Source organism: Haliaeetus albicilla, chromosome 16, assembly GCF_947461875.1.
Source record: "Haliaeetus albicilla chromosome 16, bHalAlb1.1, whole genome shotgun sequence".
NCBI classification, from domain to species: Eukaryota; Metazoa; Chordata; class Aves; order Accipitriformes; family Accipitridae; genus Haliaeetus; species Haliaeetus albicilla.
The window spans coordinates 28,836,804-28,864,600 of NC_091498.1; the positions used below are offsets into that span (position 1 = coordinate 28,836,804).

The window sequence follows — 27,797 nt, forward strand, 5'->3', positions numbered from 1 at the left end:
TGGTCTTGAAGTGCAAAACTTTGGCTTTTAGTAACGTTAAACAGTAAGTATATACCCATTCAGGTACCAGCCGACATTCTTCTACTAAACAGTGGTATTTTCTGTAGTGTTTCCTGTAGTGCTAAGAAGTTAAGAACACCCCGATGCACTAATATGCTCCATTTAAAATAGGATTTAATAGAAAGACTAGAGTTGCAAACCTCATACGTAGTGCTGCTCTTTCACCCCACGGCATACAACGCAGCTGTGATACCTGCAGATTTTCTGGTAACTGGGAAAACAGGAGCCAGTATCAGTGCCAGAAAGACAAACTGGATCACTCAGTCACTTCACAGACCTTCTCATTGCCACAAACATTTTACCTAATGATTGCTGGAAAATTCCGATTATCAAAGCTGCACGATTTTATTCAGCAAACAAATTATCCATTAAAACCTAATTTTGGTTAAACCATCCCTGGTAATGAGTTTAAATTGAATACACTAAACAGCATAAATTAAAACCCATGGTTTTTTCACGGGCAAATCTGGAAAACGAAAGATGAGCCAGGGGTGGTTTTGGACTCCGCAGCAGCACCATGGTTCAAACCCTCCGCTGGCCTCATCCCAAGCTGTTACTGGAACCAAATCCTTACACAAGCCTGCGGAATGTTGCAATCGCTAGCTCTTACAGCACGGCAAGGTGACTCCTCTTCTGTTGACACTATTTCATTTCGTACAAAATTCCTACCTAGGCTTTGGGCAGAAGGTAGCGAGCGACTCGAGTGTCTGCTGGCTACGGCATTCACCGGGAGGCGAGGCGGTAAGTTCCCGTGCCAAGGAGCACCTCGGATTTTTGCTTGTTTTACAAAGTTGTAGAAAATAAGAGGTCGAGGTAACCCTATCCTGAATACTGCATCTGAATGCTCTTGGACCATTCCCAGGTTCATACCTCATCGCCTGAGGACGGGGATCCAAAAGCAGGTTCTCTCGCATGTTGGGTAAGCATCTCGATCCCTAATCAATGGAACTGGAAATCTCCTGTTCCTCCTCACTGGTTTTTATGAGAAACAGTGGTTGTACCATCATTTGTTTAGGTTTCTGGGGTGGAATTGAGGCAACGTATCCAACAAAATGAAAGCTGAATCCTCTTCTCTCTTCTCTTCATCCCCTGCTTTGCCCCTACTTGACAAAGCAAATTGAAAAGTGTTTGCTTTAATTGGTACCCCATGGCACAAGTAACTCAGCTTTCTTTTGAACAAGTGTCATTCGTTTTTCATGCTCTAGATAAAAGAGACATGCTAGTGCAAAACAGCGATGAAGTTGGTAAGTCAGCCTCCATTAGTTACAAGCACTGGCATGAGTTTTAAAGTGGGATTAATGCTGAAATTAAAACAAAGGGAAGAAATATCCAGATTCCCCATAGTTTTGCTAATTAATTTGACTCTTACCACCCTCTAGCTTGGCATGTTTCATGATGTGAAAATGTGAGTGACCACTGTGAGTTGTAGGATGCATTTGGGAAATAGATTTATAAGTTTAACAGCTCTCTTTGGTAACACTTTCAGGTCAAATATTGGATACAGAGAATTCTTTTTGGTATGAAATACAAACTAGTCTACATGACAAAGCACCCAAGTATCAGTAAAAAAGGTAAACACACAAGCAAAGGTTTCAGTCATCTGACAAAAGAAATCCCACTGATACTTGAAGGTTAGTCAAATTGAACAAGGGGCAGATCTTTAGATGCAGCTTACGCAATAGCATTTCAAAATTGTCTTTGATTTCTCCTGGGGCTAGGGTGTTGCTGGCAATCTGGTGCTCAATGCAATGAGAAGTTCTGTAATAACCAAACTTCTTGCTACAGATGGAAGCTTATTCAGTGGTTAGTTCAAATTTGTTTAAGATTGATCTGTCCTGCTTGAAGGAGAGACAAGTCTTAATTTAGCAGCGTAACTAGCTGGGAGAGCTTTTCTCTCCATTTTCTGCTCCGAAGTGTCTGCCATCTCCCTGCAGCACACCCAGACTGATTCACTACGTGATGAAACCTGTTCACGCAGACCCTTAAATAGCCGTTTTACCCTCTCTACTTACTAATGATCTTCATGACTGCAGCACTGGATCAAGTCTTGGAGAAAAAGAAAAGAAAAAAAAAAAGTCAAGTAGTATCTGAAAGGCCCTACTTTATTTACTTCCAACCATGTCAGTGCTAAACCTTCATTTTCTGACCTAGTTAGGAACATCGGTGGATACATACCATAGGAATTGAGCCAAATGCTAAAAAGAATGAGGACTCCCTATGCATTTTGAGGTTTAAAAATCATTTGTCAGTCTAGGGTTTAACAAGGACAACCACAACCAGCCTAGAGGCTGGAAGGTGAGTGACACTTTAATATTTGAATTTTAAAGGGATTCATAGTCCTATGGAGGCTGATCCTCAAGCACCCTGATGTCAGAGCAGAATACTAAGCCCGGTTACCTGTGTTTCAGCATGAATTTCTGGGGTGTGGTAGATAAAGCAGCCTACCTTTCTGGCCATCCCCAACCCTATGGAAACAAAAGGAAACGTAGGGCCAGTGCAAAAGTCACGGCATGCATCCTTTCTTTGTATAGATGAAAATGAGGGAAGAAATGAGGAAGCGACATGTTAGGCAAGGAAAGCGAGAGGTAGGACAGTTCCTGTAGCTGAAGAATAATGATATAGTTGGTTTAGAACAACAAATTGAATATACTAAAGAAAACAAGACATCTTGAAGGCAGTACTCTCAACAGGGAGTTCACCTATGCTTCTCTTCACTCAGTGAACTGGACAAAATCACGTCTTCTGTTACTGATGGCTACTTCCTTGTATTAGTCAACTGATTTAAAAAAAGCTTTGTAGAATTGAAGCTACAATGGCCCTACCTACACACACACACCACATTGCTATCTTCCCTCCCAAAGTTACTGTGCCTGCCTCCTTCTACCCAGAAGGTATGATCTGGCATGTCCAGCTGCTTACATCTGCCCCTAGAAACCTCATGTTCACTATTGTTTTAAACCAAACATCAAGTTAGAACATCATGTCTTATGTTAGATTAATGTAAAACATGAACAAGTGACTGAAGATTTTAAAATGTCTTATTCACCATCAGTGATAAAGTTATTTGATCACTTCTCATCACCACAAAATTTCATGTTTTAATATTTAATTATATTTATTTAATTTCTCATATTTTATGAAATACACTGATTAATTTGAATGGCATCAAACTTTATCCCCTATTCCTGTAATAGAACTCAATAATGCTAAATGGCATCACAGTGTAAAAGGCAAACTAAAAAGAGAGAAAGAAAAAATAAAAAGCTATAGATATACATGAAAAGGAAAAGCCTCCAGTTTGATTTTAAAATAACTATATAACAAGTTGATCACTTTGGGAAGCACAACCGAGTAAGAAGCACCTGAACAAGCCAAAGCTGTCTGCTTTGAAAGGACAAATGAAGTAGTAGTTAGGGGCAGGTACAAATGCTTGAAAACAGTTTCCAAAATGCTAATGCAAACAGCTTTAATAACACCATGGGGATATGAAACATCTGTGGTTAAAAGAAAAAAGAAAACAAAACCCCAACTGAACAGATTTAGCTAGATGTAATAACGACACTAGAACTGACCTGTTGCTAGTGTTTTTGGAAGAGGGTGTGCTCCGCTGGGACTTTATAGGAAACAAGTGCAATATACTGTGCTGAGCTGTCCGCTCTGAAGGGCATCAAGATAATTCTGGATTTGCTTTGTCCTGCCAGGATTTGAGGAGTTGTGTTCTGTCTTCTTTGAAAATACCTTCTGTCTGCCACGCAGACATCATGAGCAGTCACATCCCTTTCAACCTCACTGTACACACCTATGTCCATACCCATCTTGCTGCCTTTCTAGAAAAGTTCTTTATTTTACCTGGAGTAACCTTTATTTACCTGGAGTAACAAACGAAGGCAGGAAAATTCAGATGAAGAAACTGATACACAGCATAATTTCACCAAATAACAGAAAGACTGAAATCCGTAGGATATTACAGCTTTTGAAAAAGATGGGCTGCAGCTGTGCTGTTCAGACTAGGGCTTAAGAGCAAGCCTCAAGTTTCTTTAAAGTTTTCAGGGAGATCTTGGATCTAATCTTTTATCCCAGGCTCAATTCAACCCATCCCTATCCACATACAAACTTCTAGAAAGAAGAATCTGCTTTTTTGCAGATTCTTCTGAGGATGATTGTGCACACCAGCACTGGTGCTCTCCACAAACCCAATCCTACTTGCTTTGGTTGTGTCATTCAACACACAATGATGGAATCCTTAAAATTGTTTAAATTATTAAATCTTTAAAAGGTAATAATTGAAGGTAATTTGAACAATAAGCCTCACTGTGGTTTCTTGCCATTGAGTATCGCACATTTGCTTTAAAGATCCATAATATCCTAAAGGCTTGATCAAAGAAGAGTTTGGCGTGCCTGGTTTAGCATTTAACATACAAGCTTTGAGTTCCCAAAGCAGTTACGTGCTACCGAAGCCCTGAGAGACAGCAAGAGACAAGGAAGCCTTCATTTTCCTTAATGGTACTTGCACTAGAAAGAGATCAACAGGAAAAACAGATTTGACCCTAACCTACCTGCAGAGATTTTGTGAGCTGAACATGACAGTAGACTAAGGATCCTCTTACTCCTAACATTCATCATTAATTAATTGTGACTGCTAATTACAGCAGAGTAATTTTACAAGTAATAATCCTTCAAAGCCATAATCCTACTGCAATCAAAAACATGCAAAGACAATGTTATGGCTTGCATTTCTAACATATTAATACATTTAACTTACTGGAAAGCAAAAAAAAAAAGGGGGGGGGGGGCACCAAATGGTAGTGAGCCTAAAGGCAAAGAAGTGATACCTAGACATTCGCAATGAAGAGTTATTTTTAAGTAACAACCATTATTTCATTAAGTCAAGCCAGGTAATACAGGCTATTATATCTAGAAGAATAGAAGACAAAATTAGTAAGTGAAACCTATTGTTAAAAATCCAATAGGAAAAGCACAAAATGGAGATGAGAATGCTGTGATCAAAGATAAAGGTGAGTTATAAACCTTAATTTTGAACAGTAGGAGCATGGCATAACTCAAAGGCATGAATCGAGGGGAAGAAACAAAAACCAAACAGCAACGGGGTTCTTAGCACTGTGGGAATAGATCAGGCTGAACCCTGAAAAGAGGGGAACTGCAGTAACATCATACCAGCACCTTAGTTAGGTTAATGACGTAACGTTTCCAAAGTCAACATCAAGTTACAAAATAAGGTAGTAATAAAATGGAAGTCGCAGTTTAAAGACGGATACGGTTGACAATCATTATGGAGAAGAAGTATCTCACTACACCACCAATACAACCATGTTTTGCTGAACAACAAAGTTCTCATTGAAGTTAATGTATGGTAGAGATCTAATTTTTAGTTTTTCTCAAAAGTAATTCCATCTGCAGCCAAATTATTTCAAATTACCTTCAAATATAACCACAGTCAAGTTAACGTCTGTCAGATTCACAGCTCCACTGCTAGCTCACTTGGACCCACACCTTTCAGTTTGGTAACTCATTTTTCACAGGTAGCATTTATTATCAAATATGATATCCCTTGAAGCTCCAAGGAAGCTATCAGACAAGTTCTGAAAAGCATTTGCCCCATCTCTTTTTCAAGTGGCCCAGAACATCTGTTTGTCTAGAAGCATAGGGGATGAAAAAAAGGAATATCAAGATTGGCTGAATAACTGCAAGAGTGATTTAAAACACAAAGGTTGGATTTCTAATTCAACGATATTAAAGCTTCTATTACATAGGAGTCTACATTCACTTTAAGGCAGTCCTTTTCAACAACAGAGGACCTAAAAAACTTGCTTCTGTCTTAAGGAAGCTTATTAGTTAGCATTTCTTTGGGTTATCTTCTGTGTGTTTAAGGAAGTCAATAGTATTTTTAATATTTTAATTTTAAAATTTTTAATATAGCATGCACAAGAAATGACCCAGTAATAGAAATGAGTAAAATGCCAATACTCCAATTTAATGGTAAAAAGTCACATAGCTAATGCATTTCAATGTCAGTTTAAGCCCTAACAAAGTGTTGGGTTGTTTGGGTTTTTTTGAGGTTAAAAAAAGTGCTTATGTATTTTTCTTCCCTTTGCATAGCAGTTTGACATATGATATGCATTCTTTTAAATCGGCGTCTCCTCTGCTACTACTTAATGTAGTGAGTTTCTATAAAATCTAGGCAAAACGATGACATTTTCTAGAAAAGGTTTTCAAGACCTAGAGAACTGCTCATTCCAGTGATGTGCACACACCCCCATGTAATTCCCTCCTCCACACCCCTATTAATTTTCGAGGGATTATAAATTCAGTAAACCATAGTAAGAAAGCATAACAAATGCTCCCAGGGAATCTTGATCAAAACCACCCCCAAAAAGGTACGTGAGGAAACAGTTACTTTTCTTGTGTATGGAATAGTATGCAAAACTCCTCAAAATAATTGCACTGAAAAGACCAAGTCAAAATACATCCATAACAAACAGCACATAAAGAGGCGTGTATGGGATCGCATGCTTGTAGGAGAGCTTGAACAACAGGTACCATGGTTTCCATGCTCCCGCTGTGCATCGTGGAGATTGTCGGTCCCCACCTGTTTACGCTGATTTTGTTAGACAAAATATCAGAACCTGTAAATACAGAAATCAAAGGTCCAGGCTACAGCCTCCACCCACGCCCTCCAACCTTCTCCCCCCAGGTACTTTGATAAGAGACACTGTCAGTCTAACTCAGCTGCAGGGATTAAAATCTATCCAAAAAAATTAGCAAAGAGCACCCAGTTGATTGCACAGCTAGGCAAACTGGAAAAATTAGTTATTCTCCCTTTTGACTCCTTGAATATATTTTACATCCATGAAGTTTGAGTAGGTTTTCTGGGTTTGGTTTTTTTAATTTCTCTTTTTTTTTTTTTTCTTCCTTCAACGGCACCATTCTGCTGACGTGGGAGCTGTTTTATTTGAAGCGGGCAAAAAAAAGAAAAGGACTGCTGAAGCGCTGCCTCTCATCTCCCACACAGCCCGTACCTACTGTACCGCATTGCGCGTTCCAGCTCCCAGCAGCATACGCCAGCAGCAACGCCAGGAAACTACTTACCCAAGGAAATAACTATGATAAGAGGATAAAAATAGCCTGAAATGATGGAAAGCATTTCAGTGATAGATATGTTTGAAAAAAAAAAAAGGAAATTAAGCTGTTAAAAAGATAGAACATGGAGCAAGGCACAGAAGGGGGGAAATATTCCTTGCGTTGCAGCAGATCTGGCAGAGGCAACGCATTTTTTCCTCCGCTGCGCTCTCGCTGCAGTTTACACTGATGGCTGGTCCAGCTCCAAAGCAAGCGAACTCCCCTTGACAGAAGGCCTATTGCTAAGACTTTGCCTTACATAGCTCTCCCATTCACTTCGTTCCCAGAACCAGTAGGTCAAAATAAACTACACGTGTACCTACCTTTGGGACGCATAAAGAAACCCACGTACGTGCTCCAGTCCCTATCGCAGCCCGAGAGCTTCATGAGGGAATCTTAGGCATTTCAAATAAAACATGTTCGTGGATCTGATAGCTCATGGAGAAGAACATTAACACCCTTCTAGGCTATTTTTGTTGGCATTCAGGCCCTCTGTGCAGGGGAAAAGAAAAAAAATGGGGGGGGGAGAAGCCCAGCAATACAGGGACAGAGAAACAGGTGCTTCTTTTATCTGAAATTAAATCACTTATTTTGCTGATAAAATAATATACATGCCCATATTGGGCAATCACGACAGATTATTTTTGCCTCTCATTTTATGAATATTGACTTTTTAAAGGTAAAAATGAAAATGGTGAATTCACTGCCTTCCACGAGCAACAGCAACATCCATTTACTGCTGTAGAAGTGGCAAGGTGCCTTCGTATTGCGAGGGAAAATTAAGCGCATAAAATATACCACCTGCTGACTGTGAAAGACTTCTAAGCAGATACACACAAGAGAATAGATAATACTGTAAGGTTTGCTTTCTTCTCTTGTTTTATAGACCTACATATTAAAGTCAGAATCAGTCACTCTGAGTATTGGTTTTGAGATTCTGTGAAAACAGATTCTATGAGTTTCACTTATACCTGCATCAATAAACACTGTCTCAAATAAAATGTATTTTTAGAAAGGCCCAGCATTACAGATGAGACATTTTGTATTATACAATATATGCCACGTGCTCTGGTAAGACACAAAACCAGATGAAGATAGTTACTCCTTTCAAGAAAGGAGTATGCCAACTCATCAGAAGCTACTAAAGGAAGCTGTGGAAACACCCCCCACGCACCCCTTCAGCCTTTCCAGTTTGCCCACACAGCGAGATCAACCCTGGTAAGTTATTCCTAAGCCTCAACTTATTTTCTGATAAAATCCCAGGTGCAGATAGGCACATCTTCCAACACTCCACTACAGAAAGACCACGGAAATCACTAACAAAGTGGCATCCAGGTCATGAGGAAGGTAAAAATTGTTTGACTTAAGAGTATTGAGGGGGAAAATCAGTAAAAAGAAAGCTCAGACTTAATTTTAGGAAACACGTCGCAATGATGAGATCAATTTTTCGCAGTTCCGTATAGCGACAATTCTTTCGTGTGTGTGTGTGTCACTGCAAGGCGTCTCCTCCTTTTGTTCGGGTGATGACGGACCCGACGGCCACTCGAACACCATGATACAACAGTGCCATCTTGCTTGCTTGGTTTCAAGGCGGTATTAGCCAGATTCAGCTACAGCTTAACAAGACAACACAATAACAAACCTCAAATGAAGCCCAGAGAAGTTTTACTCACTAACCAGCCATGCCAAATCACCAGCGTTGCAAGTTATGGATCCACCTAAAACTCACAAACACATAACCACGTCTTACCCAAACTGTTACCCCAACATGAAGTAATGACACAGGCAACCAAATCTATGACTATAACTATCAAGAGATCAACAGCAGAAATAAAAGCTATTCTCACCCAGTCCTACTAGAAGTTGCTGAGAACTTCTCTAGTCTTCCTCAGAAGGAACCCTGTGAGCAGCAGCACTGTGCATCTGAAAACAAAAGCACCCCTTTCCTCTAGTTGCGTTTAGCATTTCTATCTCAAAAGCAAAAATACACATTGCATTTTGAAATACTTTGGCATAGCATACGTTAAAAATTCACAGCTAAATCCGTTAATATTTAGCGACAAATTAATGCTTTATAAGAAACTTTTTCATGCAGCATTGTCTTTGAATTAAAAATGATCAGAGCTGGAAGTATGAACTCCAAGGGTACAAGTTAATGGCTACGGCTCTGTAGAACCAATTCTGACAGTTTACCCTTACCATGCAATACAGTATATATCTTTAAGCCACTTTTGAATTTTCAGTGTGTCAGTGGATCAATAAAACAATATAAAACTTGAAACCACTTCCCAGACAAAATTAATATTGGAGTGAAAACTGAATGAGAACTGTGGGGCAAGCAGCTCTTACCTACGCATTAAATAGCCAGTATGGCTTTACTTGCCTGTGGTCATTGCAGCTATAGAATAGATACTGCTGTCTCTTGCAACATAACTTTGCCTACTTTAGAGAAGCATTCCTATCCAGGGAAAACCTTAAGCACATACTAATTCACGCCAAGGTCGGTGATACCTCGGCATGTATTTATTTCAAATACATTAATGGCTTTTTTATCCGTATCTGAGCTGCAGGAGCTGGTGCAACGACTCAACTCAACAGACATTGCACTGATTTAACGAAGGTTCACGTGGCATCTGAAGTAGCCGTGTACATCGGCGATGTGAATGCAGAAAGGCGGCCATCTCATAAGAGGGGAAACGAAGAGCTGGGTACTTGACGGTTAAATGAAGAGAATCCACGTTTGGTCAGCGCATGTGGTAGGTAAGGGGGATAGGCTGTTTCCATTTCTCCTTTAAAGTGAGAAGGAAATATTGGAATATAATGTAGACTAAATTACTTACATGACAATTATAAATATTACAGAAAAAGCATTCTGTTGTGCTGCCTTTGTCTTCCTTTCTTCCCTAAAAGCAACTGTACGACAAACAGTTTTAGAATAGATTTTTTTGAGCACATGTCTGTAAGCACAAACAACAAAGATGTTTGCAATTTTTATTTGCAGTCATTTGAAACATTAAAACTTATTTTGGGAAACACTGCATCTGGGCTGCTGCAGAGAGACCATGCAAAAGTTTAGACATTAGATGAATATTGTCTTCAGGAATTTATTATTAGGAGCAGTATTTTAAACAGCTACTACACACACTATCACCATTTCAAAGTGATTTCCCTGTATTTTTTGCAACGTGTAGAAGAATTTTAATTACAACTTCTAAGGGATAGATTCGTCCGTTTATAACATGTAGGTAATTTGTTCCTCCCATTTCACAAAATGAGCTCTGAGGCATTCAAATGTGAGAGCTAAACATCCTCCTGGGGGGTAGGTAGCTCTGCGATACAATCTCCCCTTAAAAGGCAGGAAATGAAAGGACATTTCACATGTGGTTGAATATATATAAATATATATTTTTGATATATATATACATATACACGCACACTGCTTACCACCATTAAAACACTTCATCTATTGTCTGGCATGATGCATTGTATGGAGAGACTGTCCAGATGAAAAAGAGTTGCTTTACTAAGCAGAACTTTATATTGTATAAACATTTCCATATAAAGAATGTACATGGAATTTCCAATGTCCTACTCTAAATGAAGACTACCTTAGCCATTGGCTTAACAATGCCCCTAATAATTCAGCCGGGGTCAGCTAAAAACAAAGAAGTCTATGTTCTCTCTATACATCAGAAGTACTGGGAAACCCAAGTCCAACATTAAGAGAGAGAAAATTCAAGACTGTGTATTATGAAGTACTGAGTTACCTGTGAGCTGTTATTCTCAGCTCTGATGGGACCTGCAAGTATTTTCTATAGGTGATTGTTCGTATACGTATTAACATGAAACTCAGGTCAGTAACACTGAATCCACAGTAAACAACTAATAATTTTAGAAAAAGCCTTCAAAATATGAAGTTAGGATTGCAGTCTGTTCCGGAAGCAACGTGTTACCTTATCAGATAACTAGGAATATTTGAATAACATTACAATTATACCCTCTAATCTGTGCTTTAGCCCTTTAAATAACATAAAGTAATAATTACAAAGACAGTTTAAGATGCTTTCGTGCCTTTCTTTAAGCGCAACAGAAACCAGGTCACCACTTCTTCAGCATCAAAGTCCAAATTAGATCAAGACGTGCGGAGGTAATAACGGCAGCAACAGATTCCCTTCCTACTCCTTTCATGGTTAAGTGAAGTTTGTTCCTTTTTTATTTTCTAAGTATGGTTAGGCGCCTCAAGCATGCTTGTTAGGATGGAAAAAGCGTGCAAATCCCAGACCTAGGACCCTGCCAAAAGTCTCTTTAGACAGTCAAGGCAGCCAGAAGTATGCTGAGAGCTTGCCAGAGCCATATTGGGTGGCTAAAATTAAATAAACAGTTAATAAAAGATTTTGAATCAACCTAAATAAATACAAACTTATAGATTAACTGCCTTATCTGCTTTATAAAAGAGGATCTAAGATAGCAACCGAGCCCTTGAAATGCTTAGACATCCACAAGTTCTGCACAGCAGATTTAAACAGAGAAGTACTTGCCATTATCTCTTTCAATAAAATGAGGCTTACATTTGTAAAAAAAAAAAAAAATTAAAAAAAAAAAAAATCATTGACTCCTCTGACAGTGATTGCTCTTCCTTTAAAACATAAACTCACTCTGCCCCCTGTTGTCAGCAAATTACAAATCGTACCCTGCAGCAGCAGGCAAACAGCAGGACCCGAATGACTGAAATATCGAGAATTATTTAAAACAAAAGGCAGCATGCCGCAAAGGTATTTTAGGAATATGTTGCTGCATAGTGAAAAATGTTCCTGAATTATTATCTGCATGCTTGAGGCAGCTTATTTTCTCTCCTCGGTATATTATTATTTTTGGAAAATATTACCATGAATATGAAACCAAGTGTTTACAAGTGGCCAGTGTTTTGGATATCAAAAAAGACTAGCTGCTCTAGGAAGGGGAAAAAAAAAAAAAAAAGAAGAAAATGTTTGAAGGAATTAAAGATAAGTTTTATCAAGTTTCAGAAGCCTTTTCTTTCCCTTTACCTCTGAATGCTTATACCGAATAAGGCAAAGATTGATGCTATGAGTTCAGCCATTTAGCTTTTTAGCCATAATGTGAGTTTATATCCCAGTTTCGGTAAGCGAAATGAATGCAACAATTGGTCATTGACATTTTTCCATATCACAAAATCATGCAAATTTGCTGTAGCCAGCCTGTGGCGAGATTAAACACAGATCCGCACCTATCAGGACAACTTGGGAAGCTCCCCGGACTTCTCTCGCCTGTGGAGCTTCTGAGCTCCTTAGACCTTCCCCAGCACCTGGGGGAGAAGACGATAACCAAGGGGGAAAGAAAACTTTTTAGTGATCAAAAATGATCCAACAGAAAAGCAATAACCAAAATCTTAGATCACGGCAACCGCAAGGCATTCCTAACCAACACGTTGCTACCCCTTCAAAAATGAAGCGGTCGATAAACTCACCAGCGATAGAAATACAGTTCCTGTCTCCAAGTACCGTTAACAATAATATTTGCACTCCCGTGTCCTTCTTAGAATAAAATCGTTTAAGCAGCCAGAAGGAATGGCTTAGTGGTCTAATCTCGAGTAAAATATTCCTTAAACCCACAGGTTTAAATGCCCAGGGGGTCAATTTGCTTTTCTCTTTTCCAGGACAGAGCAGATGTAAGCAAGCAGCTTACACTATGCGGTTCAGGAATAGCTGTGGCTTTCAGGTGGAAATGGAAAGAGACCCTTCTTATAGCTCACTTGAGCAATTAGAAATCAGTTATAGCTATCCTAAAAATCAAGGTTTGTCTGTTGCCCCAGAATCTATTCTGCAGTTGGTTGGGTTTTTTTTTTTTTCCCCTCAGCTACCATTCCTTCGCCTTGGAAGCAGTTGCAAGTTATTTTACTTACAGTATTCAGCCTCCATTCTCTGCAAACCCTTCTAAATTTTGCTGATATATTATTTTAAAGCCACTGGAATTGCTGGCTGTGAAATCATGCATGTGCTCCAGAGCAGGCCTAGTATCTCCATGTATTTATTTACAAGCATCCTCACTAGCTGCCCTTTGGCCAGTGACTTTTGATCAATCGTACTTTGTCTGTGAAATTGTACCTAGCAAAAAAAGAAATAAAACAATCCTGGAAAATAAAACAAAATGATATCACATTGGAGAAGTTACCGGTATCTACTTTCTATTCACCTATATAGCTGCTTTTAAAGAGCTTATTCTGGGTTTGAATGTTTTCTCACGTGAGAACAGGAAGAATCTCAAGTATCGTCAAGAAGCGTATTTTGGCTTTTCCTGTTGTATTAAAAGTGTTCATAAATACGAAAACTATTGCTCCAAGTCTTGCACATAATTTTCCCCTTCTGAAAGTCTGGCATTCAGCAGCAGTTGTGGTGTTTATTTCCCCACCCTGAAATAAATCCTGGCAGGAGACAGAGGCCAAGCACCTTCTAGTTCACTGACCAGAAAGCAGAATGGAGGTGGGACAGATATTAATGTTCAAGCCCACTGTTTAATAAGAACTAAGGATTTTTTTTCCTTTATATGTTTTTAGCTAATACACTCTTTTCTAGTGCACATTTAGAAAACATCTACAGTCTAACAGGCGAGAGCTCCTCTACAATTCTGCTCTCTGACTCCGTTCATTTGCCTGTTACAAAACATGTGTACGGCAAACTGTGCCTGATACCCGTAATAAACATTAGTCTTTCCACATAAGCCTCACTTTAGGAAGCTGCTGCAGAGGAACAGGAGAGTTTATGAAGGAGAATGGTCTAGCAGATATCCCTGATTACATGCAGTCCTTACCTTGAATTGCAAACCACCTGAATTGTCATAAAATCTGAATTGCCCTAAAATGTGTGTTACGAAACTCGCAAGAAAGCATTCACACAAGTCACTGGCTGGATTTTCTTTTTTCAGACACTGGGGCTGAAAACTTGAATGACACACCGTTAAGTAAGGAATGAAAAAGAGACATTTCTCATTTTGTTACTGTTGCTGTAAACCACATTCATTTGCGCATTTTTAGCTGAAACAATAAGTTTTAAAATTCTGTGGCTGGTTGTTATAATGTTTCCCACGTATTGTCGCATATATCACATACGCTGATATTAAGACCACCGCTACCACTCCTTTAACTTAGTTTAACACACTACTGCTAAAACATGCAAATGGGGACTTTAACAAGAAATCTACATGTTTCCACACCAGCAAAAGCCAAAAAAGTGGCATTTTAACACTTCGGCAGCAGTTTTACAACACAACTAAGCCGAGTTAACAGTTTCCAGAGGCAGGACTGGCACAGGAGCTGCCTCGAGCTCCCGCAGCTGCATTTTGCAGCTGGTTTTCTGCTAGTTTAACTTCCTACGCTGGCTCATACCTGGGTTGGACAAGGAAAAACATCACTAGAAGGAGCGTGAAGAGCTACTCTTTCCTTCGAGGCTAGCGATGAGGGTGGCTCAGTCCGAAGAACCTGCATTCCCTCCTGCCTCCCTCCCAAAGGAAAAGCCCCAGAGCTGTAAGGGACGCTTACGCCCGGTTTCCTTAGCAGTTACATCCACTCACCATAGGTTTCACGCAAATTGACTAGAGAAAAGCAAAGCGCACATGACAGCTTCCAGGATGGGGATCATACAGGAACCATATATAATCTATATATTCAAGTATACAATTCAGGTACTTCCAGTTGAAGGGTTGTTTTTGATTAGAAGCATTTTAACCAAATATATTTATTCATTTACTTGTTCAAAACCTTTCCTCAATGTTTTCATCTTACTTTGATACTCTTATTTAAACATTTCTAGTGCCAGCTTGCCTGGCAGGCCCTTCAATCTCATTTCTGAGCCACTTCAGTAAATGGAAAGGAAAACCGAGCCGAGGGCGCATTTTTGTTCCTGTAGCTGCCAAAGGCAGACAAAGAGTCAAACCCAGCCTGTTGTGTGCTGCTTAGAGGCATTAAGCATACTGTAATTTCCCAACTGTAATTGCCTAAAGTATTTACCAAATTAACTCAACAGAACAGCTTTATATGGGAGTCCGAACAGATATACACAGGCAGGACTTCTACATTCCCTTTCCCCTGCGATGCTCTTTGCTAGTCATTAACTTCTGCCCTGGGAATAACACAGAAGCAAGCGGAGGAAATGACTGCCTCGTTATTATCCCTCCCCACAGCTAGATACCAGAAACATTTGTGCTGCTATTAGCAATTGCTGTCTCAGTCCTGCAGAGATGAGCATTCATCCTAAAGAGGTATCGCCAGTCAAACATCTGCATGGACCACTGCAAAGACTGAGGCATCTAACCCTATGGACACAGGGACAGATGTACATAAACAGTGCACATCAGTTTAATGTAACTCTAATAATGTTGCAAAGAGACACTGATTTAATGAGTCGTTTAAAAGATCTCTTCCGAGATCAACTAAACTAAAACTAAATACATACAATGCTGTTCAGGGAGCAGAAAAAAGTGCGATCCATTCAGGAAAGCCCCTAATCCTTCCCATCTTCTATGTAAAACCAAGTCTTAATACGTAATACCATAAATCAGATGGCTACCCCCAGATGTCAGCTGGTTGTTTTGTACCATTTGCTTGGTTGCTTTCCATCTAGTAATACGGGGGGGGCAGGAACAACCAGAAAATTTTTAGCATCTAGCGTCCCTGGGATTTCAAGTCATTGTAAAGATCTATGGTCAAATTTGAACAATTGCAACTCACCTCAGATGTGATGTGACCAGCGACACGCAACTACGCTACGTCCTGGCATCCCTGACCAGTCACCTGCCTTCCACCACAAACCTGCAGCCACTCAAAACTTTCTGTAACTCCTCAGGAGCTTAAATTTACCGCATTTCACAACCAAAGCTTTCTCCTCTAAGGTACCACATCTTCCAAACCCTGTCAAGGACATCACGCGAGGACATGCTTAACCCTCCACCATATGGAGGTCCTCGGGTTTGGCTAGACCACAGCCAGAGCACTTGTCTTCAGGATCAAGCCCTGGGTTGCTTCCTGGGATTTCTGTTGAACAAGCACTATCGAGCAATTTGTGAAAAGCCAAGGAGGACAATATTGTGTATGAGGTTATAGAAACCGTTTAAAAATTATTTTATTGACTGCAGTAGATGAGGAACTAAAATAGCTATTTAACTTCAATTGCTGCCACAGCTATCTCCTAAACCTACTTGACAAGGACTCCTCTCTGCTATGCAACTCTTGAAGCAGACCAAAAACTGAAGAACTAAGCTACCTTGTAGAGGTCTAGGTTTTATTAAACTAAATTTCTTTTGTTATTAGGTCCTACGTAACAAGCCTAATATAAAGCTAATGCTATCCTCACTGCAAATCTATCTTGGCAACTGGGATTTGAGTTGAAAACTTCCATTTAGGATGTAGCAGAGAAAAAATATTCAAGCAGTATGTCCCTCTGCCAAGAGGCATGCCTCAAGAACCATGCAACACTGATTAGCATCCCCAATTTGTCCCATTCCTTTTACGAATCATCAACCGCTGCTCACAACATTGATTTTTTTTTTCATACTGAGGTCCAGCACAGGCTTTTGTCCCTAGTTTTAATGGATGATAGTTAATTTTTGTGCAACAATAACACCTTCCACTACTGAACCAAAAGTTCAGTATTGATCCTTAAATATTAAGTCAGGCTGGATTTAGCTGCTGAGATCTATTTCTTGGGTTTGATTTTAAAAAGTGATTACTGGTTAGAAGTCAAGCAAGCAATATGATTCAGCCACTTCTGGAAAAAGAGCACCTCAAAGAGACAGGGGAACCATCCACTACGGGTTCCTTTTGGAAGAGAAAAACTTCTTCCCAGAAAGAATACTTGCTATTCAAGCCTTTGGCCAGTCTTCCCCTTCTAACCCCTTTTCAGTTTTCAATGGCCTCTATCACTCTCAGCAATGAGTCTAACCCAAGTTTTCGTGTAATAAATACAAGCCTGCTCATGCAAACGACTTACCGGACAGATAACGCCTCAGGATGGGACAAAGACCAGCCCAGATCTATTTCCAACTGGCTTTTTGCTCTTAACGCTTCATTTATATGGCAGGCTCTGCACATCCACTCCTTTGGGTTGGTTTTGGTCTGTATAAATTTTTAAGAGACTCTTAACTCTAGCATTATACAACAGCTTCAAATCCAAAACCACATTAAAAACTCACCACTGACCGCTGTCTCAAGTTGCCATCAACACATTCTAGTTAAAACTCAAATATCCAGATTTAATCTTTGATTTATAACTGTTTAGAGCCACCTTTGAGGCACCATGGTGGGGTTTTTTCCCTGCTCATTTTCAGCGAGTTCGTTTAATGCATTTTTAAAGAATCAGCATGCTGAAACACAGAAGAACAGATCGGTAGCTTTGGGACAGTGTATTAAAGCTAAATATGCAATTTTAACAGTCTTATGTGAAGCTCTGTACATTATCCGTTTCTTAATACTTGCAGAACCCAGCAGAGGGCAGGTTCTGCCCTTCCAAACAGCAACCAAACCCTATCGAGGACCATCTCTTGTGATTCAGGCGGAAAATGCCCTCGCCAAACAGATCGGCATATACACCCCTCAACAGGCACTGGAAAAAAGCTAGCCATTTAAAATTTCCTCTTATAGACAAATATCCACCTGGAGCTACGTTCTAACCATTTACAAGACAAACTGCTTATCTTCAACCCACTTCAGTGGGCTTGTGAGTCAAACCAAGCAAGAGCTACAAATGCAGTTAACCGTATTATTTAGCTCTGATATACAGACCAATTATACATCCAAATATGCGTTATAAATACATTCACCAAATATTCTTTCCAGCAAGAATGCTGGGGGGAGAGTGGATGAAGGATATACGCACTTCCTTGCCCCGTAAACTTTAACAAGAAGGTATCGTCTTTGACATGTACCATCACAATTAACACATTTTTATTAGGTAACTAACATATTTTATGAGGAAAGACAATCTCCAGTTAGATACGCGTAGGATATGTATGTGGTGAGGGCAAAGACAATTTAGAGACCTTTTTGGGGAGGGTATACACCTCTCCTCACAGCCATCTTCGGGGAGTCCATCTAAGGATGCATTTATATATTTCAGCGATGCCTTGCACGCTACAACCTATACTATGACACAAGGAAAGCAAACACGCCAACAAGGCAACTTCATCCAGCTTGTTCAAGTTACCTGTCTCGTACCTTCCCTCTGACACACACTGCTCACTTGGCTTTGCCTGTATTAACCCATTTGTGGACGTATAAAGCACTGAACATCCTGAGAACAGTGTTATTGAAAAAAGCATTTGATAGAAAATACAAAGATGTTTTACAAATCCAGTGGCTCAAAATTGCCACTCTAGTTGTTTCTTTTTTGGGTGCCTGGGGCATTCTCCCAGAATCAGTACCATGCAGCAAGTACTCTCTTCTTCAGTTAGTATTTATTCTGTAATTTCAAATGCAATCATTTCAGTTTGACAGGTAAGTTTTGTAAAAAATGCTCAAATATGTATTTGCATACAAATTCCAAAAAGAAACAACTTCCATTTAAAAAAAAAATAAATGTGCCAAAGTATCTGCAAATACCTGCAACATTACTGAAACGCAGCCACTACCAGGGCTGGGGGAGAAAGCGATAGCGCACGGTTCAGCAGACAAGTCAGAACGCTTTGACTCCTGCTTCGAGAAGCCTTGGGAAGCATGCCAGGACAGTCACAATAATTATGTCGAGCAAACAAAAATCTTAGTTTCAATACTGAGAATAAAATCCTATTGTGGTGGGATACCCTCTGGGGTATCTTGCCTTGGAAGAAGGAAGAGCTGAGTCAGTATTCCCAGGCACATTTCCTCCTGAATCAGCATATTTCAGAAAAAGAAACAGCTCTAACCTGAGATTATGCCTTTTAGCTATGACTTACTGCTGACTTTTTTTATTCCCCTCCCCACGTAATAGCCAAAATGACTAGAGATTCAGTGCTAGTACCTACAAGAGCGATGAGGGGGAAAAAAAGCCTCCCTCCCCTTTCCTAGGAGATTGCAAGATAAACTATGAAACTTTTAAACTAAAAACCACCCTTCAATCACATTATCAAGCTTACCAAAAAGGTCTCTAAATTTATAAGATCCCTATGGCATTAAATAATTCAGTAAGCACTGTCGCTGTTTCTCTAAAAAAAGAAAATAAAAAACCACGCAGTGAATATTGCTGTTTGTTGCAGCTGTGTCTCATATACATGAGAGATTTCTCAAGGGTTTTATGGCAAATGAGCAAGCTGAGGATTCTGCCAAAGGTTGTATTTATCACTTTTGGGTGGGTGGAAAGAGACCTGTCTCTAGATTACCTCATCATTACTCATGAATCACAGAGAATGCTATATGTCAATAAAAGACATTAGCACTACACAGCATCTAAACCAGCATCCAAGTATTAAGCATTAGATGTGTTTCCCCCCACTGCTTTTCTATTAATTTTGTAAGGGGAGACTCCAAAAAGCAATTCAATCAATTTTCAGGGCCTTGAATAAGAATAAAAAGATGAAGAACATTAAACTGTCGATATCCATAAAGTGCAAATTCTCACTGCCACAAGCTCTTCTCGCATATTCCGTCCATCTGTTTTCTTTCTGTCATTGCTGTTGGAAAGTACCCTTTTGTCCTGCCCTCAGGCAGAAAAAAACCTCAACGTGGGGAAACCTGGCAGTCACCGCTCTCTGCGTTCCCACCATCTGCACCCCCCATCAGCTGCCTGGGGCTCCCCCAACTTCTCCCTGCCCATCTTCTCCTACCGGCACCCCCACCCATTCCACCTGACCACCCCGCTCCCCTTTAGCGGCTTCATTAATAATTTACCAGCTGCAAGAGACAAAGAAAACAGTCTAGTAACACTACATTGGGGCTGGTAAGATTTTTGCCAGGATGGCGAAGCCGACAAAAACATAAACACAACGCAGAGCTTATGAATTTGGTACGTAGCAAATAGTAAAACCACAAAATTAGGAGAAGAGATAGCCCTTTAATCGGCACTACGGATCAGGAGAAGAGATATTAGCAACCAGACCCGAAACAGATATGTACTTAGCAGTGCAGCTTGTCACAGCTGTCAGGATAAAATAAATTTACAGGGTGTATTTTTTTTTGAAGCAAATTACTGTAATGTAATTTACTACTTTGAATGCCTTAGTGCTGGGAATCTGAAAGATTCTGAAAGAGCAGATTGCTTTGTAGTTGTTATTTTGACAGTAAGTCTGTTATATTATTATTTATAACCAATTAGAGCACTAATTACTGTTTTTACTGCTTTGTTAAGTTCTGGGAAATACTGGATAAAGGAATGAGAACAAGCTATGGAGAGGGAAACAGCAGTTTTGATTATTTAATTAGGCTGGCTAGGAGGTTCTTACAAACTGCCAGAGATGACAGACCAGGGAAAGGGAAAATGTGACACCTCAGTTGCAGCTAGAAACTACAGACAACGCAAATGTTTAGTTTTTAATTACATGGGTTTGGAAGATCACTACAGGCTATGACCTGCAGATCCCATTAGATCTGCTGTACTAAGTAGAGTTGGACTCAACTATTACGTGCATGAGAGACCATCAAGAAAACCTGGAGGAATTGTTTTTGCTTTAGCAGATGGCACATTTCCCCGAGAGCAGCGACCAAATGTCCACGCATGGTGTTAGTATGTGTTGCATCCTTGAGTCGAACATCTTTAAGATGCAAATTATGAAGAGCTGTAAGGAAGCTTTTACAGTAGTATATTCACATAGACATACCAGCAAATCCTTCAAGAGGAAATTATTCTCTAACCTCTACAGCAGTCAGATCTTTCAGCTCTTGCAGATAAAACTAATTTGGTCAAGAAGCAGTTTTCCATAGGAAACGGCTTGCCGCAAAAGAGCAACGTTGCATAAAACTGACAGACAACCAAATCATACACTTTGTTTGATTTTATTTGATAAAGCCAAAATCCGTCCGCAGCACATAGGAATGCAATATCCTCTGAAATGCCTCTGTATTGATGGCATGGATGGAGACAGATATTCTTTCAGATTCCTTACTACCTAAGTCTTCCAAGAGGTTAGACAGCTTTCTCAAATAGCCCGCGTTGGCAGACGGACAACAGACACAGTCAACATAATACTGCAACAAGACGTTCCTCACAACACCCTCAAATTAGTCAAATAGTCAACACCTGCCCCTTAGGATTTTAATGAATTTCGGATTTAAAAATTGTACTGAATAAAACACCTACGGTGCATAAATCTAAACTACCTTTGGCAGCAATACCACATTTCATGCATATACTTTCTCCACCCAAGTGACTCATTCCAGACACATACACTGTCAGCCTTTGGTCACACAGCTTCTCATAGAATGGTTTGGGTTGGAAGGGACCTTTAAAGGTCACCTAGTCCAACCCCCCTGCCATTAGCAGGGACACTTTCTACTCGACCAGGTTGCTCCAAGCCCCATCCAACCTGGCCTTGAACACTGCCAGGGACGGGGCAGCCACAATCTCTCTAGGCAACCTGCTCCAATGTCTCACCAACCTCACAGGGAAGAACTTCTTCCTTACATCTAATCTAAATCTACCGTTTTTCAGTGTAAAGCCATTACCCCTTGTCCTATCACTACATGCCCTTGGAAAAAGTCCCTCTCTGGCTTTCTTGTAGGTCCCCTTTAGTTACTGGAAGGCTGCTGTAAGGTCTCCCCAGAGCCTTTTCTCCAGGCTGAACAACCCCAAGACTCTCAGCCTGTCCTCACGGAAGGGGTTTTCCAGCCCTCCGATCATTTTTTGTTCCTTTTATAAGGAACCCAGTCCAACTCGACCCTTCGGCATTAGTAATTAATTCGCTCCGCTGCAGATAGCAACACAGGCAGCCTGAGGCTGAAGATGGAGATCTCTGTGAAGGTCATCTGCAAAAGGACCTAGAGTGGTAAGCAGCTCTCTCATCCCCTGACTCACTCTGGTGAGCATCCCAATCAAGGACACCCACAGTTTCCCCGAGCACAGGAGGCAGGGGTGGGCAGAGACAAGCACCCGCCGCTGGTGTCACCTCACCCTTCCCTTCGAAAAGAGCCACGAAGAGTTAGAAACTTCGGTACATACATAAAATCCCAAAACCCTGCGGTGGGAACTGGGTCTCCCTCACCACACCAGGATATACCTACCGGGAAAACCTCACTCTGAGTTGGCCACTGGCTCAGGCATTTTACTAGCCGGACTCTGGATCTTCGGTCTCCCTGCAAAATATTCATGCCTGGCTTGTCCTGAAGGGCCCCTCCAAGGAACCAGGGAAAACACTCCCTGGGAGGTTTTAAATAGGTTAGTCCTCTCCTGGTGGCAGAGCATCAGGCCAAAAGAATGATCTTGAATATCTGAACATTTGCAGTCATTAAACATGTATTTTTAAAAACAAGTGCAGCACTTTTAATCAAGTCTGTCTTCGGCAGTTTCCAGGTAACTTGAAAAATTAACAGTGCCAATATAAATTAGTCCGGCAGCATCAACCACTTGTTTTTGGTCTTTGTATACAATGGTGCCTTGTATATCATTAAACACATGATTAGTATCAGAATAGTAAATAACAGACAGATAACCACTAAAAAATTAGTCAGTGATTGTTTCTTCACGCATCCATTTTTCCACAAGATGTATTGGTTTTGCACTAAACTAGTTCAAAAAAAGTAAAAGGGAATGGAAATCGCATCGGGAACTCCTTGGCAGGAGATAAGCATGTGAGCTAATATTGATTGCATCGGTTTCCAAAGCCCATTAACATCAAATGAATGCAGCTGACCTTGAGAGCCTGCAGGAACCATGGGAAGGAGTTGCTTTAAGTGTAAGATTGGGTAAGTGCTATGTCTCAGCTCAGCAAAATGCCTAGACAATTTTATCATTATATTTCTTTGACTTTGTAGCACACCAAGTGACAAAGCTTTTGGTTTGTGCTATACAAGACAAAACCAGTAACTGCTTCTAGTTTTACTCACAGAGGTTTCTATTTCAATGACCGAATGCCGCTACATGCCATACGCACATTAAGAGAGAATACCTGCAAAAGGAATATATTCCTGTTTATTGCCTTTTAAAGATTATTTCTTTGTATTTCCTGAAGTTATTGCAAGAGAGGAAGTAAAAGAAAAAAAAAGAAAAATATCTTCTAATCCATCTGCACGTTTGGGTCATCTACTTTTGCCTCTATCTTTAGAAATCCATAAATAAGGATTTATAACACAAAGAGAAAGTGGTGGTTGCCGCAGCATGCACTGAAGACAGGGAAACTGTGGCTTAGGCTCATTTCTGGAAGTTCATTTCACAGCTGAATTCCTTTTTATTATGAAGTTTTCATTTGCCCATATCTGAAATTGTTTAGATCCACATAAATCTGCAGACTTGATTGCCACTACAGCTATCTAACTACTCAGCTGTGTGAGAGCTGGGGCTGTCCGCTGCTTCAGCCTACATGTACAAATCCTACTCTTCATCAATTAAAAAACCTGTGTTAAAAAACGTATCATGCCGTTTTTCATAAGCAGCATGAAGCCAACCTTTTGGTGACTTACTAAGTCTTTCTGTGATTAAGAAGTATGATGGCTTGTTAATTAGTTAGTTAATCACTTTCCACATCTATCATCATAGTTTCAAAGGCGCTCATTGGACAGCAGACCAAATCAAGTCAGGCAATGTTAATTTGATTCTATGACAAAGTTCACTGATTTCAGCATTTCTTTAAAAATCTTTATTTCTACCCCTTTTTTCAGAAAAAGGCTACTTTGCAAGAACAAACTAAAGAGGCCTGACATCAGTGGAGAAACTGTTCAACCAAGATAAAACATAATTTCACATGGAGCTTCAAGATGAGACAGATTTATTTTTTTTTAATATTATATTGGAGCAAGAGTAGTATTTCTGTGTAGAGCGAAAACATTCCAAGAGTGACTAAAGCCAAACAATTTATATTTTTTATATAAAGACAATTTTCTTAAGAGAACACTAAGCTGCACAGGCATTTTATATAAGCAGTGCTTTCTCATATAAGCTAACCAGCTGACTTTCAGGAGTCTGCCCAAATGGGAAAGATTGTGTCATCTAAGACAGTAAACATGGTCCTTAAGTAAGATACCAGGTGGCTTGCAGCTCAAATCAATGATAGCATCCAATTATTACAAAATAAAATGACCCACTGAAGAAAATGGCTCCCATGGGCACCACAAATCAGAGGAACATGTTTTCTTCTGGCATGTTCTGCATTTTAAGTCCCTACAAATGTTACTATGAACCTGTCATCCTATTCCTGCACAAGAACAGATGATAGTTATCTGCTGAAAGCACCTACGAATTCGTGAGTAAGCATATTACGCATATTTGTTATGATTTCTTCTCGCCATCTCCAAACAAATGACCAAATTGCAGGTTTAATAAATTACTTGCATTATTACAGCACATCTACTCTTTAATTTCATTTACAAATATGAAAAAAGCTGGTAACTCCCCTGCATGTCTCTGTACCAGCTGAAATTCCCAGAGATCCAATATATACATCAGGTGCTTAAATTCCCAGGATACTTAAATGGTACAGGCACATTTCACAGTTTGTTCCTCCACTTTCCAGGAAAGTAGATGATCTTTCAGTAATGTGGTTCTCTCTTGCTTCTGCAGCTGTGAAATTCCTCTTTGCTACAGGCACGTAACATGAAATGCTTCGAAGTTTTATGTGGCTATGCTATAAAGAGATGGGCAGTTGCTCAAATAGCCTGAAAAGTTTCATGCTTATCTACAAATTGAAGAATTCATGCCAAGGTACAACGCAAATAAATTAAATGGAAAGGGCCTTAAAGCCCTTTGCAGCAATGTTAAGGTTTGGTAGAAGTTGATTGAGAATCAGCTGAGGAAAATAATTATCACAGGCCACAATTTCCCTTTGCTCAGATATTCAGAGCTAATGATCAGGATATCACATCTGTACCTTTGGGTCAACTCAGCTCATCACTGGTGTAGCTAATGGCCACTGGCACTAGTAAGATTTTCCTGACACAGACTGGAAAGAACAGATTTAGAATTTGATATAAAGAGGAGAAAAAAAAGCAGTCCCACTCCTTAAGTTAAAAACAATTATTAAATCAGTACATAAAAAGGTTCCTTTTGCTACACAGCAGGGCAGCAAGGCCTGGTTTGTAGCAAATTTCAGTATCTTAGTTCTACCAGGGCCTCACACCATCTCCCAAGGGGAAATTTCTATCACCAAATAATTTGATTCCTTAAGTAGTCCCAGTGAAATCCGACTGAGAAAAAAACCACCCTGAATCGATTGCTATTAAAAACAAACAAACATACATTATTTGGAGATTACACATGCTTGTTAGTACTTACATTTTTTTATTCTCCAACAATAAATAAAGCCATTAAATAGCTAACAGAAGTTCCGTGACCCAGTTCCCGTTTAGAAGGCAATATTGCAATTACACTGAACTTTCTCAGTATCCAGAGTCAAGCTAATCTTTTTTTACTCAAGAACACATCAGCTCTTACTGCATTTTATGGCAACGAACACTAACAGTTCAATGATACAAACAAGTCTTATCTCGGAACCATTGCCACTGCCACTGGGAATGAGTTAATTGCAAGAACAAATTAAACATTAATCATTTAAGTGATTTAAATTTAAGTTGTGCATACTGTTCCATTGCTCATTTTAGCATTAACATATGAAGCTGCTCAAAGCCATTAAAACACACGCAGCAATGAGGCAAGGAGATTAAAACAAGGCTGCGCTATTTCTTTTCTTCCTGCTCAGCTACGGATATTACAAAACCTTCTCCTCGCACAGAACGTGCTACTCCATGATTTGAAATGCGCCTTCGATGAACTGTACAAATAGCGTTACCTGCTTGCGTATGGATTTGGGCCATACGTGCCCTTGCCTTTTCACCTTGTCTTCCTCGCGTCCTCTAACAGGCACCGTCAGCTGTAGCCAGACACATACACACACGTCATTACAGGTGAGCCCATACCCTTGATTTCTGCTCCATCCGTACAGACAAAATGAATGGCAGCTGAACTCTCCCTGCCTTTCTTCAACTGAGGCACTGATTTGGGTCTATTTCTTCTACCAAGCCACTCATGTACGGAGCTTGCATAAACTTAATTGAATTTTGAAGTTTCCCCTACCCTTCCAGTTATGGCTGTGGCTGGCTAATGGGATGCAGAAGTTAGAGTGGATGGTAAGCACAATCACCTACATTTTACTGCAGAAGCTGGACGACAGTGCCTTGCAATAACTGTATGGGAGACATTACTTTACAGATAACTCTCTTGGCTTTTAGGTTACCCAATTTGCAGAAAAATCAGATAGCACAGACACGGAATAAGGAAGAGGCAGGCTTCATGAGTGCTTACTGCCCTAATCCCTTGATAAACCTCAACTGTCACACTGAAAACATGAAAGGTAGCCCCTGCACGTTAAGAATATTTATACCTATGGTTTCAGGCACCTGGATACAGTTAGTGTTTGTAAACATTTTTGCAGAAAATAGGTTTAACAGAAAACGTGTAGGAAGAAAGGCATGTCTTTTGTGTCCACACATACAAACCATCCTGCACTTGCTGCAGGTTTTTTCTTTGATCAGCATTTCTTTCAGAAGTATTTTTATTTCAAACTCTTTCAGAAAAATACCTACTTCCAACCTGGTTTTATACCATCGAACTGTAATGAGCTAACACATTTTTGTTCAGCTATTATATTTAGGCTCAGTCCATTGAATAAAGCATATTATAATACAATGTATATGTAACTTTCCTTCTCCTTCATATATGCAATATATAAATGCCAGGCAGCTTGCAGTTCTACTGTCTTCCCTCGAGGGATCTAAAAATGTTTTATAATGGGAAATTTAACTTCAAAGTGCTTCTGTGAATGAGATGCAGCACTTGATATTTTTCCCGTTCCATATACATTGAAGCTATAGCAAAGAAAGATTACATCAAAGGTCAGACAGAAGTTCATTGATGTAGGACTCTCAGCTACATGTTCATCTTGCCTCAAGTGCACGAAGTGTTATGAAGCAATCGCTATTAAGTATGGAGTATATTCAGGTAAACAAACCTGATCCCTGAAGGATTTACAGGCCTTAAACTACTCCAAGCTACAGAGACCTTTTGACGGGAATGATTTCTTTCACTAGAAGTGCTGGTATTTGAATCTAAGGAAAAGAATAGAATTCATTTCTACTTCTATTATCTCAGAATGCATACTGAGAAGATGGGCTCCTCCGTCTACAGCTAAAGGGAGGGATGTTTCAATCATGTACCTGGCACCTCTGTGGGACCAAAAGGGATAGCAAAGAAACTTCCAGTAATATAAGGCATCCTATTTCCACTGCAACCAGTTTTCTGCAGAGGAGATTTCAATCCTATATATTGCAGGCCATGAGAGGCACCTCAGATCTGCCAACCATAAGGAAAGAAGATGGGTCCAAAAGAAGAGGCTGAAATTTCAGTGCTCCAATACATAACTACCTAGGACAAGTCAAAGCACATGTGAAATTATTCATCAACAATCAGTGTTTCTCATTAAGT

General features: G+C 40.0%; 1 protein-coding gene and 2 long non-coding RNA genes across 4 annotated transcripts in view; 1 reads left to right on the top strand and 2 right to left on the bottom strand.

Annotated features, from left to right (window-relative positions):
• Nucleotides 1-27,797, bottom strand: part of NAV2 (neuron navigator 2) — a 420,329-nt gene that overhangs the window by 301,658 nt on the left and 90,874 nt on the right. The gene's annotated exons all lie outside the window — the stretch shown is intronic.
• On the top strand, nt 735-9,478 carry LOC138689332 (uncharacterized). Its single transcript, XR_011328209.1, has 2 exons — nt 735-801; nt 8,697-9,478. It is a non-coding gene; the product is annotated as an uncharacterized lncRNA (long non-coding RNA).
• On the bottom strand, nt 9,699-13,229 carry LOC138689331 (uncharacterized). Its single transcript, XR_011328208.1, has 2 exons — nt 13,118-13,229; nt 9,699-9,986 (listed from the first exon to the last, which is right to left on the bottom strand). It is a non-coding gene; the product is annotated as an uncharacterized lncRNA (long non-coding RNA).